General features: G+C 40.6%; 1 non-coding gene across 1 annotated transcript; it reads left to right on the top strand.

Annotated features, from left to right (window-relative positions):
- The first annotated feature begins 6,662 nt into the window (after positions 1-6,662).
- On the top strand, positions 6,663-6,788 carry LOC111724611. The gene has a single exon (XR_002772883.1). It is a non-coding gene; the product is annotated as a small nucleolar RNA SNORA69 (small nucleolar RNA).
- The last annotated feature ends 4,238 nt before the right edge of the window (positions 6,789-11,026 follow it).

Genomic DNA, 11,026 nt, shown 5'->3' on the forward strand with positions numbered 1-11,026 from the left:
AGTGTTTTTGGTCTGAAACTACCAGCCATAAGAAAATCTGAACACAGTCACTAACAATTATCAACTTTATTCCCAAAGAGTTGGATTTGGGTACTTTTCCTTATTCCACAAAAAAATTAGAAAATACAAAAAGTATACATAAGAGCTTGAAGTAAAAGATTTGGTAGTGGGATATTGTGGTGGGTGCCTGTAGTCCCAGCTACTTGGGAGGCTGAGGCAAAGGGATTGCTTGAGCCCAAGCCTTTGAAGTTGTTGCAAGCTATGATGCCACAGCACTCTACCAAGAGTGACAAAGTGAGACTCTGTCTCAAAAAAAAGAAAGACATAGTGACATAGTGTAGAGTTTCTCATAGTATAGTTTGAGACCTCACCTGCATCAGAATCACCTCGATAACTGTTAAATATGTGTGTTTCTAGAGCTTCATGTTGAATGACCATATTACTTATAGTCCTTCACTGCTGCAGTCCTGAGCTCTTGGGCTCAAGTAATCCTCCTGACTCAGCTTCCTGAGTTACTGGGATTCCCAGCATGGGCCACCATACCTGAAATCATGCTTTTTAATTTGAAAGGCAGTGTGAGTTGGTGAGAGGACAGACCCTGGCTTGTAAACTTGGACACAGAGAGTCAGTCCTGGTTCTGCAACAGTCTAACTGAAATTATTGACTTGTTTGTCTATCTTCTTCCAGCACTTGGATAGGGATTATGTTTTACTTTCCTTTTTATCCCTACCATCTGGCACAGAGTAATATTTATTTAATGAAACTTGAATGAATTCCCAACCTTAGGTGGCTCACAGTCTTTCTGGACTTTGTCATTTGTAAAACAGACTGGTTATTCTCTAACATCATTTCCAGCTCTGACACTCTAGAGTTAAATGATCTGTGTATCCTGAGGCCAACTTCCCTAAGCCATCTCCTTGGGGCCATTGAGAAACAGCATTGCATTGCTTGCTTTGTTGTAAGTGGCTTCTTTATCTGAGTCATTCTTGCCTAAGTGGTTCAAAAAGCCTGCAGTTTTGCTGTGTATTTAGTGGAGAACAACTCAGAGAATTGCCCATTCAATATTAACTTGCATAGTTCTTTATTCCATGAGGACTGATAAGCTATTTTAGGCAGATTCCTTTGTTCTTCTTGTTGTTAATCATTTTTAAATTAAATTTTTGTATTTTATTTTTGAGGGTTTTTTTGTTTGTTTGTTTGTTTTTTGAGATAGAGTCTCAAGCTGTCACCCTGGGTAGAGTGCCATAGTATCACAGCTCACAGCAACCTCAAACTCTTGGGCTTAAACGATTCTCTTGCCTCAGCCTCCCAAGAAGCTGGGACTATCGGCGCCCACCACAAGGCCCACCTATTTTTTTTTTTTTATTGCAGTCGTCAATGTTGTTTTAGCAGGCCCAGGCCAGGTTTGAACCCTCGGTATATATAGCCAGTACCCTGTCAACTGACCTACAGGCACCGCCCTGTTTTGTTTTGTTTTTTGAGACAGTCTCACTCTTTTGTCCCTGGATATAGTGCCATGTTGTCATAGCTCATAGCAACCTCAAATTCCTGGGCTCTGCAACAATCCTCTTGCCTCAGCCTCCCAAGTAGCTGGGACTATATGTGTGCACCACCACACCCAGCTAGTTTTATTTTTTAATACAGATGGCATCTTGCTCTTGCTCAGACTGGTCTTGAACTCCTGAGCTCAAGAAATCCACCTGCCTCAGCCTGCCAGAGTGCTAAGATTATAGGCGTGAGCTACTGCCTGTAGTTTTGTTGTTACTCCCTTTTTGTTTTGTTTTGTTTTGTTTTTTAACAGAGAAGTATTTTACATGGCTTTTTAAAGACATCTTCCATCTTAAGAAATTTGGCACATATATGGTTAGACTGACTTGGCTACTTTTCAACAGATTTGTTGGTTGGCTGGCAAGAGTTTAGAATGTCTGAAATAATGGTATGATGAACTACCTGGTATTTAAATTCACCAGGGAGGACAAGATATCTGTCCATCTAAAACATACTACAGCTTTTCTTTACCTCTTTGTAGTAGAGAGTTTTTGCTTGAATAATGATAGAAACATAAGGACTGGAATCAATCACATCACCAACACTGTAGAAGGTGACAGTGGAAGGGTCTGAGGTTTGTTCTGAGGACCATAGTGGTGGCCTGAAAGGGGGTAAGGAGTCTAATTAAGCAAGACTCTGAGTGCTCTCATTCCAGACTCAAGCATTTCAGCCAAGAGCAAACCTGCTTTTGTCCATTTTATATGATGATCAGCTGAAGAAATTTATAAACAAAAGTTCTGCTTCTAAATAAAATTTTGGCCTATCATTCTAATCTGACTTCTCATTTACAGTTAAAGAGGCTCTGAAAGTTAAGTGATTTGCTCTTGAGAGAAGTCACTAAGAGATCTGCTGAATGGCTCCTAATTTTCAAAAAAGATTTTGAGGAAAAGGAATGTCCCAAGTAGAGCTAAAGGCATAGGTGGGAAAACCTACAGTAATAGGATGCTTAGATTTTTTCTTTTTTTTTCGAGACAGAGTCTCAAGCTATCGCCCTGGGTAGAGTGCTATGGCTCATAGCTCACAGCAACCTCCAACTCAGGCTCAAGCAATCCTCTTGCCTCAATTTTTCTATTTTTAGTAGAGACGGGGTCTCGCTTTTGCTCAAGCTGGCCTCAAACTCATCAAGCAATACACCTACCTTGGTGTAATCCCAGAGTGCTGGGATTACAGGCATGAGCCACCACACCTGGCCAGGTTGCTTAGTTTTTCTAATTTACAAAGCCTAATGCATTCATATTACTTGATCTTTACAGCAGACTTGTGAAGCAGGCAGTATAGGTACATATTATTAACACCAGTTTACAGACGAGGAAACTGACACCAGGCTAGGTCCAGTGACATAAACAAGGCCTGGACTGGAACTCTTAATGCTCTGACCTTGAACCCAGTGATTTTTATATTACACCACACTGCAGACTAAAGAAACATGAGGAACAAATGTGTCAACATATCTTAGAGACACGAGTTGGTAGTGGGTAGGAGATTCACACACATTCTGGTGCCTGAGGATAGGATTTGGCAATTGTGTGCATTTCTCCAAACTTATCCTGTGCTGTCACTGCTCCCAGTCTGAATCAGGCACATTGCTGCTATTGGGAGAATATTTGAGCATACTCTTTCATATGCTATTTTAGCAACAGCAATTTGCTAATTATGAAGACAAAATTATCTTATTAGATCATAAGGAAATCTGCCTTTTGGTTTGCCAGGCTTTTGTTTCTGCTGGTTAAAATTTTCTGGTGCTCCTTAGAAGAATTTACTTAGCCAAAATGTTTAATGGGTAAGAAAACGTAAAGATAAGTTTTCTTCTAGGGTTGGTCCAACTTTTTCTTTTGTTTTCTTTTACTTTTCTCCTCCCAGCCTCTACTCTTATCTACATCCCTAATATTTATTGTTGAAAATGTAAAATCTCTTTTCAAGGGTAAAATTGAACTTTAAAAGAAATGGATTTTATTTATTTATTTATTTATTTTGGAGACAGAGTCTCACTCTGTCACTCTGGGTGTAGTGTTCTGGTGTCATAGCTCACAATAACCTCAAACTCCTGGGTTCAAGGGATCCACCTGCCTTAGTCTCTTGAGTAACTGGGACTACAGGCACCTGCCACAACATCTGGCTAGTTTTTCTCTTTTTAATAAAGACAGCATCTCACTTTTGCTCAGGCTGGTGGAAAACTCCTGAGTTTAAGCAATCCTCCTGACTCAGCCTCCCAGAGCGCTAGGATTATAGGCATGAGCCACTACACCTGGCTAAAGGAAATAAATTTAACCTTACAACATAGTATTCAACGTTGTAAATAACAACAGATTGAAACATGTTAGAGATTAGGTTGTAAAAATGATATATAACATTTGAAGAAAAAAATGAGGCTTTCTAGAGAAATAACTGTGGGGTACTTTTCAATAGAATGTATGATCCAGGGTGAAGTTTGAGGTTAAAAGTCATATTTGGCTAGTTTGCCTTTCCTGATACTCTAAGGAAAGGTCCTAAAGGATTAATTAAAGGATCTATTAACAGGTAATTTATTAATTAACAATTAATTAATTGTATAAATTACAGAGAAGTCATTTAAACTAAGCTCAGACAATACAACCCAGCACAGTTAAGTCTATCCTGAGAAAACATAAACATAATATCTGAGAAATTGCTGCTATATTTATAAAGTAGGGTTAATAGACAAGTTCTCTCTTCTTGAGGAAACTGTCTAGATGTCTGGCTTCTACAGGCCAGATTGATAGACGATGGGGTGAGGCGTAGAAAAATAACCTGATCATGGTGATGAGGTCACATCTTTCTCTTTACTTTGCCCAAGAGAGTACAATATGTGACTATCTTAATGGATCCTTCTGTCTCTTGGAATTAGGCAAAGTTGAGAAAGACAGAAAACAGCCAATAATAGCGCCTTAAGCCAGATATAAATTCATTTCTCTCTCACATAAATGAAGTCTGGAAGTGAGCAGTCCAGAGTTGGTGTGACAGTTTTGCCATCATCAAGGACACAGTTGCCTGTTGCTCTGCTAGCTTCAGTACATGGCCTCCACCTAATGGCCCAGAGTCACTGCCTGAGCTTCAGTCGTCATGTTTTATTTCCAGCTTAAATGAAGGAAACAGAGATAAAGATGGCTGCCCTGTCTCCCTTTAAGGAGTCTTCCAGGAAATCCCGAGGGACAATTTTGTTAACATCTCATTGATCAGAATTTAGTCACATACCTAACAGCAAGGGAAGCTTTTTCTTTCCTATTGGTGTGCCTATAAGCCCCAAAGTCAAGATTCTATGTAGGAAGGTCAGGGGAGTAGCTATTTGAGATTGTGTCTGATACAAGTCTCCTCTTTCCACCACCATTTTGGTTAGCAGTTGCCAACTGCTTAGACTTATGCTGTATGAGGTTGCTTGAAATCTTCCCCTGCCCCCATCTGAACTCAAACATAAACAAATCCCTGCTCCTCCAGTCCTGTAGAAAAGAAGTGAACTTGAGGAGTTTAATTTTTGATCCTGTAACTTGCTAGGAGATGCATAATAAGATGTTGGACTACATGTAAGTTGTTCCTGGTGGAACTCTTAAAGAACTGAAACCTTCAGAAGAAAATGCTATGGCATCACCACTATATCCCTAAATACACAAGCCTCAATTTAAATGTTATCAAAAATGGCAGATGATCCAAATAACCATATTCAAAGCTGGTATGTACTGTGATATTTTTCTAAGAAAAAAATAACTCAGGCAATTCAAAACAAGGAAACATCGCTAAGCATCCTATAATTTGTTTTCTAGCAAAAGATTATGGGAATACTAGTTGAAGCCAGAACAAATCTGAATAAAGCCAATTTTCACTTCAAATGCATTCAAAGGAGAATCAAGGTCTATATGGTGAAAAGTGCCAAAACAACGAGTATAGATAGAACTGAACTTAAAAAATTATTTTATAAAAATTTATTAAAGATAGTAGGGTGTGGTGGTTCATGCTTGTAATCATAGCACTCTATTGAGCTCAAGCAATGATTTTGGGCAATTAGGTAGAGTAAGACCCTGCCTCTACAAAAAATAGGAAAATTAGCTGGGTATTGTAGCAGGCACTTGTAGTCCCAGCTACTGGGGAGGCTGAGGCAGGAAGATGGCTCAAATCCAGGAGTTTGAGGTTGCTGTGAGGTAGGCTGAGGCCATAACACCCCAGCCTAGGCAACAGAGTGACGAACTGTCTCAAAAAACAAAAAAAATTTGTCAAAGGAAGTATTAAATTACAATTTTCATCCTTACAAAGAGGATTGTACTTACCGTTGTACTCTATGATCTCAGAACTAGGAATCTGGGATTAAGAGTCATGGTTTGTCCAGCAAGACTAAGTGAAAAGAGCATAAGTGTAGGACTCAGAGAACACCCATTTAAAGCTCCGCTCTGTCACTTACCGTCTGGGCCTTTGAGTAGATTACTTAACTTTTCTCAATTTACTTTGTTCTCTGAGCTTTGAGAATAATGCCTACCTCTCAGGGTTGTTTTGAGGATTAAATGAGACAACATAAATATTGGGCTTGGCACATAGAAGGTATTCAAAAACTGGATGTAATTATTACCAACTATTGTGCTATTTCCAGGATGGATTAAGTTCTAGACAATGCTTTGGGGAGTGCACATAGAAAAAGAGCAAGATGGGCTCAGCACCTGTGGCTCAAGTGGCTAAGGCGCCAGCCACATACACCTAAGGTGACGAGTTCGAATCCAGCCCAGGCCCGCTAAGCAACAATGATGGCTGCAACCAAAAAATAGCCAGGCGTTGTGGTGGGCGCCTGTGGTCCCAGCTACTTGGGAGGCTGAGGCAGGAGACTCACTTAAGCCCAGGAGTTGGAGGTTGCTGTGAGCTATGATGCCACAGCACTCTACCCAGGGGGACAGCTTGAGGCTCTGTCTCAAAAAAAAAAAAAAAAGAAAAAGAAAAAGAAAAAGAGCAAGACATAGGCATGTCCACTGCTTGCTATGGTCCATCCGCTTGGTCTTAGCACTTTATTTAGCAAGGTGGATTTTTATTTATATTCCTTCAAGGTAGTTATCATTCTTATGGGCCCCCTCTTACAATTCAGGAAACTGAGGCACAGAAAGGTTGAGACACGTGCCCAAGGTAAAGCAGGTTGCAATTCTGCTTCATTTTGTGGAGTATAGTCATTATCTTGCTGAAAAATATCTGTGTTAATCATTTTTACTTTGTCTCTATGAGGATAAAATAATGACAAAATGACATGGACAATTCTGAGGGGGGAGGGAACCCAAACTAAACAAACAAAAAACTTGTCCAAGGTTACACAAGTGACAAAGCTGAGGTGTCTCACTGTTATACTACATCACGACAAATAACTGAGTTATTTAATCTGTGAACCATACATGAAAGAAAGGACTCTCTGACTTTCAGAGATTAACTTTTGGTGCAATAATAATAGCCGCCATAATGCCCGGCTATTTTTCGAGAAGAGGTCTTACTCTGGCTCACACTGGTCTCAAATTCGTGAGCTCAGGCAATCCACCAGCCTCAGCCTCTCAGAGTGCTAGGACTACAGGTGTGAGCCACCACGCCCAGCCATACTTTATATTTTTTGATGGAAAATATATTTGGATATTTTGAATACAATTGCTTTAAAAAATATTTTTTGGGTCATTGAGAAGGAGCACAAGTGAAGGCCATGATAGAAGGAGAAAATAGAAAAGTGAAATTCAGAACAGAAAAAGGGGAAGAGAAAATTGATGACAGTAGAAGGACATCATTTCTTTCTGAAAGTTGGATAACTTGACATATAACTTAAATAGTCAGACAAATGATGTTGTAGTTCTCTATGTATCATGTGGTCTCACCACCACAATCTTGGGGGTGGCCTTTCAGGCAGAATTCATGTACCATTGTCAAAGCAAGCCCTTTTGGGCCTGTCTAAAATAATATAACTTTTCTCACAAATGGAGAAAAATCACAATAGCAAAAATATCAGCATGTTTCTAAAATAGGATTAGCTTGAAAAAGATTACATGACAGAGCTAGGTGTTTTAAGTATTCTACAACTTTCTTGGGGGAAAAAACATCCATGTAGAAAATCTCTATAGTATGCTTAGAAGTAAGGAATGATTGCCAAGACAAAAATCTTCAAGGAGGAAAAGCAGATCAAGAAGTGTTTCTATTAATTGGTCAATGAATAAATGCGTAATAATATTCATGTCACACGCCCCAGCAAAAAATGATGTTTGAAGAGAGGAAAGCCAACACCAGTGAAAGATGTGGTCCCGCCACCAGGAATTTTACAGTCTAATTGATCTAATTGTAGAGATAAGCAATGCACAGTCCAAACAATTAGAGGATTGACTCTAAAAGAATTGTGAGGTTCAACAAGTATTATGGAGGATCAACGTAGAGAAAGACTAGTGTGGTCTTGAATTATTCTGCACAAAGGGCTTCATAGAGAGTACTGGGATGAGTCTGATAATAATCCCTCCAATGGAGTTAGGAAGGGCCTTATAGATTCAAGGAAATCACATGAACTGTAAACTGTATTTTATTTTTGGGGGGGGTGCAGTTGTCATTGTTGTTTAGCAGGCCTGGGTTGGGCTCAAACCCACCACCTTCAGTGCATGTGGCTATAAACTGTATTTTAAAATAGACAAAAGGTCTGGCAAGAGGTGGAGAGAGAGGGGATTGTGTTCTCAGGTAATAGGCCCAATGTGAAGGTACATGGCACACCTCCTGGGTGAGAGGCATGACTACAACAGGGACTTCACCAAATATAAACCGTGTAACCGAATTGTTTGTACCCTCATATTCATCTGAAATTAAAAAAAAAAAAAATACAGAATGCCATCTGTCTCCTTCCTCCTCCATAGCAGCACTGTGAATGTTCCTAGTGTTATCTAGTCCTATTTTTTTAATCAATAATAAAACTGTGACTTGTGTATATGTATATGTGTGTGAAGATCATTAAATTGAACCATTTTTTCCTTTCTGACTTTGTAAACAGCTGCAAGATAGATATCAGAGTCAGATGACTAGAAATTTACATCTCTTGTCCTATGTCCTTATATGAAAAGGCAACAGAAAGATAAATGCTGTGAAGTCTTGGCTCGGCGCCTGTGGCTCAAGCAGCTAAGGCGCCAGCCACATACACCTAAGGTGGCGGGTTCAAATCCCCAGCCCGGGCCCGCCAAACAACAATGATGGCTGCAACCAAAAAATGGCCAGGCGTTGTGGCAGGTGCCTGTAGTCCCAGCTACTTGGGAGGTTGAGGCAGGAGACTCGCTTGAGCCCAGGAGTTGGAAGTTGCTGTGAGTGTGATGCCATGGCACTCTACCCAGGGGGACAGCTTGAGGCTCCGTCTCAAAAAAAAAAAAAAAAAAATGCTGTGAAGTCTTATGGATTGCTCCACCACCCAATTTGGAGATGAACAATTCAAAGGATTTGAATAACAGAATCACTCTTCTGACCAGCTCTTCAGATCCTTCCTCTCAGACAGCAAGAGAAAAGAGAGTTCTGGATGATGCAGTTTCTTTTCTAGTTCACAAAGCATTCATATCCTGGCTTTTCTTCACTTATCTTTTATCCTTCATAAAACACTTGTTGAACCTTCACATTTGATTGGTGGGAAAAAGCTAAATTGGAAGATAAGTCTTGATATGTGTCCACATTTCACCTCCAAATTTGACGGACTAATTCATCTACACATATAAGTTCACCAGACACTCCAGCCCTTCCTTGGCAGATAAGGTCTCCCCATCACTGAGCAGAAAACGGGCCCATTCAGTGAAATGAAGGCTGCGTGCAAGGCTGGAGCCAGGCCAGGGGGAGATGAGGGAGGCACACAAGGTGCGAAACTCAAGGAGGTCCTTATTCTTAGGTTTGTGAACGCGTCTGCTGCATAATCCTGACAGTGAAGGTCCCCTTAGATTTTGTGCCCCCAGGGCCTTGCTGGCCTCACAAGAGTCACGTCTCCGGCCAACCATGTCCATTCCTTTTTCTTAAGCTCGCTGGCCAGGTAAATCACTCCTCCCCTAGGGAGACTGAGTATGAGGACAAAGAGAGACCAGGGCGTGGTATTCTAGTGGATGTGTCTACATGTGGAAAGAGAGGAGGGGAAAGGACTCACTCCTTCAGAGGGGTGTTAGGAGTGAGTCACCAAGACCATACAACCAGCAGAGACAGGACTTCTGATTTCCCTTTCAAAAGAAGATATAGTGCAGCTTAGAGGAATTAAAATCACTAGAGGACTCTTAACCAGATCTTTATTAGTACTATTGTTATTGTTTTGCCTTCACAACACTTTTAGATGACTTGGAAATATATATATATTCATATACAGTTGATAAGGCCATGTAAAAATGAAAGCAGACAGTGACGTTATAGCCACTAGCCAAGGAGCACCTAGAGCCACCAGAAGCTGTAAGCAAAGGAGCACTCTTCTCTAGAGCCTGTGAAGAGATTAAGGCCCTGCCAATCAATACCTCGATTTTAGTTAGACTTCTCACCTCTAGAACTGTGAGAGAATAAATTTCTATTGTTTTAAGCCACCAAATTTATGGTAATTTGTTACAGAAGTCCTAGGAAACTAATACATAGGGCAGATATATGCTTTTTAAAGCTCTGTATTAGCTAACTATTATTCCAAAACCTAGTGGCTTAAAACAATAATATCTCAGCTGGTGCAGTAGCAGGCACGTGTACTCCCAGCCAGCTGGTGGACACCTTGAGCCAAGGGGTTTGAGGTTGTGGTGAGCAATGATCAAGCCTGTGAATAGCCACTGCATTCCAGTTTGGGAAACATAGGGAGACTGTTGTCTCTAAAACAAGACAAAACAAAACAACCCAGTGTCTTACATAGTTTCTGTAGTCCAGAAGTTTGGGAAGAACTTAGCTGGGTGGTTCTGGCTCAGGAGCTCTCATGAGGTTGCAATCAAGAAGTTGATGAGGGCTTCTCAAGACTTGACTGTGTGTTAGAAAATCTGCTTCCAAGATGGCTCATTCACAAGGCTGGCAAGTTAGTGCAGGGTGTTGGCAGGAAGCCTGAGTTCTTTGCCATGTGGACCTTTCCCTTGGACTGTGTGAGTGTTCTCATAACTTGGTGGCTGATTTCTGCCAAACGAGTGAGCCAAGAAAGAGCAAAGTGGAAACTGCAATATCTTTTATCCTCAGAAGTCACATGTTCTCAATTCCTCAGTATTCGACTCTTTGCACAGGTCATTCCTTTAGGTTGTAGGAAGGGGCTAGACAAAGGCAGGAATATTGGGAGGTGAGAACCATTGGCAGACAAAGGGGCTAGACAAAGGCAGGAATATTGGGAGGTGAGGTCCATCTTGGAGACTGGCTAGGACAAGTCTGAAAATTTTCAGAGTATTTCTGAAGCTAGAATATTTTCTGTACATTCACCTAAACAATTTATATCTGGAGCTGTCATATGAAACAATATAAAATACTCTTTGGAGTAAGAACCTGAATTAATACAAGTTATTTGAATTTTTTT

Source organism: Otolemur garnettii, unplaced genomic scaffold (genome assembly GCF_000181295.1).
Source record: "Otolemur garnettii isolate 467f Iridium unplaced genomic scaffold, OtoGar3 scaffold00001, whole genome shotgun sequence".
Lineage (NCBI taxonomy): Eukaryota > Metazoa > Chordata > Mammalia > Primates > Galagidae > Otolemur > Otolemur garnettii.